The sequence below is a fragment of the Helobdella robusta genome (genome assembly GCF_000326865.2).
Source record: "Helobdella robusta unplaced genomic scaffold HELROscaffold_6, whole genome shotgun sequence".
Lineage (NCBI taxonomy): Eukaryota > Metazoa > Annelida > Clitellata > Rhynchobdellida > Glossiphoniidae > Helobdella > Helobdella robusta.
In genome coordinates this window covers 4,451,618-4,461,241 of record NW_008705330.1, presented here as the reverse complement: position 1 = coordinate 4,461,241, position 9,624 = coordinate 4,451,618, and positions in this window count along the sequence as shown.

Genomic DNA, 9,624 nt, shown 5'->3' with positions numbered 1-9,624 from the left:
ACTCGCCTTGAGGCAGGAGACACACGTAACAATAGCTTATAAGAATAAACTACAGACACAAACATACACACATACGTACATACATACAAATACATGCATACATACATACATAAAAACAAACATGTACTTTACACATATTTTATACGTGAATGCTTTGAGCGTTGTTGAATAAACTGAACAATGGCGTCTTACAATTGCATGTAGACTGGGTGGATTGCTGTTCTACATACATACGTACAACTTACAAACAAACATGTACACATATTTTAAAAGTGAAGGCTTTCAGCTTTGTTTATTACACAACAATGCACACAATCTAAGGATTGCAGAATCTTTGCTCATCGAACAATAACGTCCTGCAATAAATATTCAACAACACGATACTGGAGTCCTACTGACTAACAGTGTCGGAATTCGAACAAATTCACTCAGTGAAGACACAGTAAGAAAGTCACTGAAAACCTATATAAACAGACACATAAAACAAAACTCGTATTCAACGTTGATGATGACAAATGATTGTAGAACAGAAGCTTCTTATGTTGGAGTGTACGTAATTATTTAAACAAAAATGCAAAAATAAACAAAAGTTTTGTTTATGAACTGAACAAACTTGATAATAAACTGAAATTAGTCGTACGAAAAATTGAAAAACTTAATTGCAAATTGAACAACGCATGCTATCATGTGATACTTTTAAACAACTGCATATCAGATAGACGTAAATGTGTATAATTATGTTTTTATTGTATTATTTTTATTAAATAGATAAATAACATTTTTAATTATGTTTGCAATGTGGGCAGACGTCCATTCAACACTCGAAGACTACCGCTACAACAGCGTTTCTGTGCATGAAACGCGATGCTCGCGTGTGAATACGAATGCATGTAAAAATGAGGTACGTCGTGTGGTGTGGATGTATGTGTGGTGTGGATGTTCGTCCTGTGGTCTCTAGATGAACCGCACAGCTTTGTGGCATAAAAATATAGTCGCGGCTTGTTAAATAAAAAGTTATGCCGTTTGTCGGGGTGAGTGACTGACTGAATGCAGGCAGAGATTTCCGTCAGTCACATGCAAATAAACCATATGAGAGCATTTTTTAAATAGGAATTTTTGCATTAAACTCTACCGAGAGGAGAGAAATATAATTCATCATTTCAGTAATGGGCAAAAAATATCGTGAGTGACTATCTCGAAAAATTGCTGGCACACACTAACAAACATCTCACGACCAGTAAAATACATTAACAACAATAACGCTAGGAAATAATCAAACTAATTATAAAGTGACACTCACTAAGATTCATGCACATATATGCACGCATGCACAATTGCAAATTCACCGGTAAAGCCCCATTGCTTTTAAGTAGTCTATTTTTAAACTAGAGCGTAAATTCATTGTGGATTTTTTTATTTTTTCTCGTTTGTGCTTTAAAGATAATTTAATTTATTGCAATTCTCGCTCGCTTCATTCATGTGCACACACACACACACGCACGTACGTATGTACATACATACAATATATATACAATTACATATATATAATTATACACAAACGCTCACGCACTCACACACACGCACGCACACACATACACACACACACATATATATATATATATATATATATAGGATAAATAAAGCAATAGTTGAATATATATTTAGAAATATAAATATCATATAATATATACTAATTAACGGTTCACTTCATAAATTTTTAACTATTGTTATAATTATTAATATTAAAAATGGTTCTTGCTGTGTTTTTTTTGTTACTATTTCTATGCGGTGATTGGTGTTATGTTAATTGTCGTCATTGTTGTTAGGGTCATTGCTGTTCGTTTCGTTTCTAGGAAATTGTTTAGAGATGCCCCGATTAGTGAATTTGACCGACAGCCGAATGACCAAACAGTTGATCTATTAATACTATTAATACGCAATTTTGAAAAAAAAATTTTTGGAATGATCGACAAGTTATTGTGAAAAACAGTAGGCGTGTCGTGTTTATCCAACAACTCTTTATTGAGATAACATTCAATCTCTTGTTCAAATTTCAGCCCAGTCAGAAACAGTTTCACCTTCAACAATTCTTTGTCTTCTGTTTTTAAGAAACGATCAATCCATTTATACACCAATCCATTTATTCCATAAGCATTTAATTTACCTAATAATCTTTTGTGAGGAACAGTATCAAATGCTTTGGCAAAATCAAGCAGGACCAATTAGAATAGAATTATCCAAATTACAGAAAATAAAATCAAGAGTTTCAAGTAGAATTGTTATGCATGAGTCGCCCTTAACAAAACCATGTTGTTGTTTTACTTTTGTGTTATTACTTAAAAGATGATCTTTTACACTTTTTCGAAATAGGACTTTCCATTATTTTACATGGAACTGATGTTAAAGAATCTGGACGATAATTTGTTGATACAGTTTTGTCGTCTTTTTTGTATATCGGTGAAACGTTTGCAGTTCTTTCACTACTGCTGAACCCGAGCAGGTTTTTAACCTCCTAAATCCCGATCACAGCCGTTTAATTGTGCAAGACAAAGTAAAACAAAAAATGAATATAATAGTTACAAAAATGTAACAACAATATGATATATAATAATAAAGTTATTAATAATAAAAATATAACAAAGTAAAATTTAGTTACAATATAAAATACATTCGATTACATTTTCAACTCTAAATATAGGCCCGTGCAGTTAAAAATGGCAAGTATGATATGAACAATTTATATTCATATATTAAAATAAAATTAATTATATTTATCATTCCGCCAATCGGTGCTCTTTACTTTTTTTTCTATCTTTGAGGTGATGATGACCTGAGTGAATGTAAGATGATAATATTTGTATCCATAAATTGATGAAATAGAATCTGCAATCGAACGACCATCCTTGGCGTCGTCATTTACATTTTCATGGCCGATATCTTATTCATCCTTGGATATCGTCAAAATTATGCGTCATTATTCAACATCATCAACGTCCTGTGTCACATTTTTGGATTTTTTTATGATTTTTTTGTTTTCTTTTTGCGTTCGGTCGATCCATGGTCTCCTAAATAATATCCTACTGGTCGAGAAACTAAATGAAATTTTGTGTGTGCTCGACCCAAACTGAGGCCATGCTAGTTTGATAAATAAATGCTACTCGCTATATAAGTTGCTGTTGTTTACTTTTGAACGTTTTGATTTCGTTTATCAACGCTTGTATTGTGTCGTTGGGTAATATCGGAGACAGCAAAGTGGTTTTTCCAGAAATATTTATTTATAGTCAACAGTTTAAAGAGACTCATAAGCTCCACCCACGGTGCAACTAATAAACTAAATACAGCCTGCATGTTCGTTGGTTAGCGACAGTATAATGTAAACAGCCGAAATACTAAAAAAGGAAAACTGTTTTTTGAGTAATTATTTTTAAAATGTAATTGAATTTAAAAAAAAATAAATAAAATGTAAAACGCTTGACAATGCAATCTACCCTTAAACGATTTTGAATCAAAATATAACTTGAATTTTATGCTTTGTACCATATAATTAGAATAAATATAACGGCCTTCGCTCATTTTTGACGGTCGAACAAGGAGCTTACTTCCGGAAGAAAATTGGAGGGTGATTTTTTATCGCCCAAGTCAAAAGTTACGATCGTATATTTACTAATTTCGGAATATTGCTTTTATTTAAAATTTGAAAATGTTTTAAAAGGTGATACTAGATGCTGTTTTGGGATAGAATTTTAAATAAAAAAAATTTTTTGTGAACCACTAACAACACAACAACACTAAACGACGACTAATTAGTAATTAAATTACTAAACTCTAATAATTAAACTAAAACTAATCTCTACTGATTCTAATTACTAATTGAAATAAATAACAGATAACACTAACGAACATTAGCAATATTTATTTATAGTCAACAGTTTAAAGAGACTCTAAGTTCCTCCCACGGTACAACTAAAAGTTAAACTAAATAATAAAAGCTTATAATTAAAGTTAAACCAATTTTTACTAGAAAAACCACAAAACCTCTATAAAGTTATAAAAATATGATACATTACAAAATGTGTAACAAAATTTTAAACGTATCTGTTAAAAAGATAGTTTCACTTTTAAAACAAATTATTAATTTTTAGAAACTTGCTTCCAGAGGTAACTTGCCGTTGAAAAAAATTTTCAATATTAAAAGGTAGGGCGCTTCCAGTTATATAATTCCATGATTTTTACTTCATAATCGGCGGATAGATCTATTTAGTTTTAGAAATTGAACTATAACATTATGTTGTATGAATTATTCTTTTCTTCGTTAAACGTTTTTTATTCGTGTTTTTCAATTTTAAAGTCATTAACATTTAAAAATTAAAATTCTTCAAAAAACCGTTTTTTAAATTTTTACTTCATAACCGGCGGGTAGATCTATTTAGTTTTAGAAATTGAACTATAACATTTTTCAACGGGTAAAAAGCAAGGGGAGGCCTATTTACCAGCATACAACACCTTCTTATGGGTTGAAGCAGAGATATGCAAAGAACCTCAATTTTTTCAACTTTTAATTATTTTCAGTAATGTCTCCCCTTGCTCCAAACAACATAACTAGAATAATAGGACTAATCGATCAATTCGATCTATCGGTCGGGCTATTTGTCGTGCTTGGATTGTTGGCTTACGAAATTGCATGGATTTTAACGAGCAAGCTAAATGAGATCTTTACTTGATTTAATATGCTTAAAACATTGTAGTAATTTTATTTAATTTTAATAATGATTAATAGAATTATATATTATTAAATTATTTTTGTTAATTTGAATATAAAAATTGCTTTTGGTCCGGTGAAATCCGGTGGCTTACTGAAGCCGAAGGTTGGCTTAGTAGGATTGAACTATAGTCACCCTTTTTTTTACACTATTCGATCACGTTAAAAATTGGTTTGCTTATGAAATAAACGGCCTAAATAAATCAAAATTGTTATTTGAACAACTATCTTCATTATATTCAATGAATATTTTACATTCTGCTGGTGCTCATAAGAAACTGGCTGCTGAAATCATACGTTGGCTTACAGCAGTGGCTTATAGAGTGTCATAGAACTCTTACGATAGCACTTTTTTGTACATATAATGCTTTAAATAAATCAATATATTCATATCATAATTATTTTTGTCAATATAAATATAGAAATTGCTTTTGTCAGGTGAAAAACAGTGGCTTACTGAAGCCGTAGGTTGGCTTAATCGGATTTTTTCTCATGTATACAATACTACGAGATAAATCAATCAAACAATCAGTCAGTCGGTCGGTCGGTCGGTCAGCCAGCCAGCCAGCCAGCCAGCCAGCCAGCCAGCCAGTCATATATGTATATATATATATATATATATATATATATTATATATATATAAAGTAAGAGAGAGAGAGAGAGAGAATGAGACAAGGGGTATGCCTAAAAAATAACGTTTCACACACACACACACAAACAATCTCACACACACATACACACACACACACACACACACACATATATATATATATATATATATATATATATATATATATATATATATATATACAACGCTTGTATTAAAATGCAAGCTTTTGAAATGCATAATGAGAACAACTATTTTTATTTCGTTGTTGTTGTAATTATTATTATATTGTTGTTATTGTTGTTCGTTGATGATGGTTGTGATGATGATGATGATGATCGTCATCATAGTTAACAAGATTAACAGTATAACAAACTTAAAATACATTGACAGAAATGACATGAATGTTTATTGTACTGCGTATATATGATGGCAGTATGTATGTATGCGTTTATGTATGTATGTATGTTTGTATGTATGTGTGTCTGTGTCTCTTTATGTGTACATGTTTGTATTCGAGATTTTAGTAAGAAAAGAAAAACACAACAGTTGCTTTTATTTGACATCATCAAAAGATGAAAAGTGACGAAATTAAAATTTGTTAAATGTCAATTTTTTTAAAAGTTCAGATTTTAAACAAACAAATATAACAAAATATCGATCGATAAAAAATAATTATCACGAAACATGAATATTTAGTTAGGACAGTTCACAGCATATCATAATGACTAAATCAACATACCAAACAGAAATTATTCATGCATGCATATGTACAAAGTAAATCAGGAAATATCCAAAAATTATATAACCAAAATAAGAAACTAGAAATTAGTCAACATTTTACAAATAAATAAATAGACATTATTAAAAAGATTGTTCAAAAATGGTAAAATTTAAGGCGACGACAAAAAAAATTGTAGTTTGTTTTGTTGGTGTTGTGTGGTGCTAAGAAGCGAAAACAAACACACCACAAAAAAAATATTAAAAAGTCGCAAGAATAGTAGTCAGTCACCTACCTACAATTAAATTACTCACAGGGCCCTAGCTTACCTGTAATGATAACTCAACTCATTTATTTTACATATTTTAACGTTTTAATTTTACTTGAAGCTTTTAATTTATGTTAATGTTAGACAAATTTTTTTTATTGGCTTAGTAGTAAATGAATGTTAAAACGAAAGAACAAACGAATAAATGATTGAGCGAATGATTGAGTGATTGAATGAATTAATTAACCAATCTTTGATTCAATGAATGAATAGAATGAGTCAATTAATGGATGAATGAAAGATTGTGACAAAATGAATGAATGAAAAAAATAAAAACAACGAAACTAAACCATACTTCAAAAATCGTCGTTGTTGTTTTCTTCGAGTTGTTATCGGAACGATCATCATGAGACCACCATCTGAAACGTGCTGACGCCCACCACTGCCCACCTCTCATCAGTCTGTAGACAAGTTATTTTTATCAGCTTAGTAGTAAATGAATGTTAGAATCTTAGAAGCAAAAAATTATGAAATGGAAATAATGGCAAATAAATAATATTTGAAAATAATAAAGAGAGTAAAATGTAAAAAAAACTTACCGTCGTCCATTCGACAAAGGCAAAATGATGAGTGCCTTCCGTTTCCTGCGTTGTCCTCCAAAACTGGTGCCAGTTCTCCTCGAGATTGTTGTTGAAACACAGCCCGTGGAATGGAGAAAGAGAAAATTCTCATCAGAAAGCTTAGCGGTGCCTGCATCTTAAATTGCTTAATAAAAATAATCTATCTACCTATTCAATTACCTTAACTAATCTATAATAAATTGTTAATGGTACGATAGTCGAAAGTTCCCCTACATTCTCCCTCCTTGCACAAAGGTTCACCGACAGCCAGGGCACCGGATAGTAAACCATTGCCGTGCGGATAGTAGACTACTGCCTTGCGGATAGTAAACCATTTGCCGTCCGGAAGCCGTGCGGGTAGTAGACTATGGCCATGCCGCATAGTAAATCATTACCGTGCAGATAGTAAACCATTGCCGTCCGGATACTAAACCATTGCCGGTTCACCACTGGCCGCCAAGGCTTACCTCTGACAAGAGACTTCAAAATTCAGAGTCTATCGGCTATCGTACCCTCAACTTACCTATTCATTACAATTAAGCCCTAGCTTACCTAAAATTACAAAACTCAAGAGCCCAATTCATTGGCCTTTCGGCACCCACCCCACCACCTACGTAATGCCTTGGGCTCCAACTTAGTAATAATAATATAAAACTTAAACCCTAAATCTATTAAGGAGTATGTGTTACAACGTAGCCTTAACCTACCTATTCATTACATTACGGTCCTAGCCTACCTAAAATTACAAAACTCAAGAGCCCAATTCATTGGCCTTTCGGCACCCACCCCACCACCTACGTAATGCCTTGGGCTCCAACTTAATAATGATAATGTAAAACTTAACAATTAACCTACCTATCGATACACTTACAGCGTTTTAATTTACATTACAAGATTTTTCCTAGAATTACATTATTGCTCTTAACTACCTATGAAATTAAATTACTCTCAACCTTAGTAATAATAAATTAAAATGTGTAATGAAAATAAAATTACGCTCAAATACTAACATATGTGTTTATGTATGTATTTGTGTGTGTGTGTGTGTAATACGCTGGTGCGTGTAATGTGGGTGCAAGATAAAATAGAAGAGAAACTTACGCTGCCTACCTATTCAACTACATTAGTGTTGGATGCTCCCTATCTATCCTACCTACAATTAAAATTAGGCCTATCTAACCTACCTATATAGCTACTTAATGTAATTGTGTATGCGTGTGTGTGCGTGTGAGCATTCCTACTTAATGTTAAATTACAGAAAAAAAAGAAAACGTATCCCAGTCAGGCAGGTATTCTTTGCCACTGAATGAACGAACGTAGCCTGACATCTTCCATGATGAACTCCTCTGGAAGCATCAACCTGAATGAAATGAAAAAATCCTATTTAATTAATTAATTTAAATGAAAATAGAAAAACGAGCCGCGGTGAAATCCACCAGCCAGAAAAGCCAGCAAACTGGCAAAAAAAGAAACCGTTAAGAAACCGTAAAGTCGGAAGTTAGGGTTAAGGTTGAACGTAGGGTGACATCACAACCATTCTGATCCTCCACGACGAACTCCTCTGGAAGCTATAACCTGAATGAATGAACCTGAATGAACCTAGATGAATGGACAAATCTTATTTATTTAATTAATTTAAATGAAAATAGAGAACTATAACTCTATATAACTCTATATAACTCTATATAACTCTATATAACTCTATATAACTCTATATAACTCTATATAACTCTATATAACTCTATATAACTCTATATAACTCTATATAACTCTATATAACTCTATATAACTCTATATAACTCTATATAACTCTATATAACTCTATATAACTCTATATAACTCTATATAACTCTATATAACTCTATATAACTCTATATAACTCTATATAACTCTATATAACTCTATATAACTCTATATAACTCTATATAACTCTATATAACTCTATATAACTCTATATAACTCTATATAACTCTATATAACTCTATATAACTCTATATAACTCTATATAACTCTATATAACTCTATATAACTCTATATAACTCTATATAACTCTATATAACTCTATATAACTCTATATAACTCTATATAACTCTATATAACTCTATATAACTCTATATAACTCTATATAACTCTATATAACTCTTATATAGAGTTATATACTCTATATAACTCTATATAACTCTTATATAGAGTTATATACTCTATATAACTCTATATAACTCTTATATAGAGTTATATACTCTATATAACTCTATATAACTCTATATAACCATGCATACTACCACATTCAATCAATAAAAATTCCACTAAAACCAGGAACCACCGCGTACCTGCTGAATGTATGATGTGAAACAAAACAAAAAAAACACAAAACAAAAATCACACCACCAAGTAGAGTAAAAGAATAGGAGTCCCTAACCTACCTATGTAACTAAATTACCTTATGCCCTAGCCTACCTATATAATAAATTAATTTTTACCTCACCTACCTATGCTTCATTAACTTAACTCAAGACTCATGAAGAAAGAGAAAAAGGAGTAAAACAGAACATAAAATACTACCATACAAACAAACATGATGTATGTATGTATGTATGAGCAACCGCTAAAGAACCCACCTAAAATATAAAAAAATACAACATACAAACA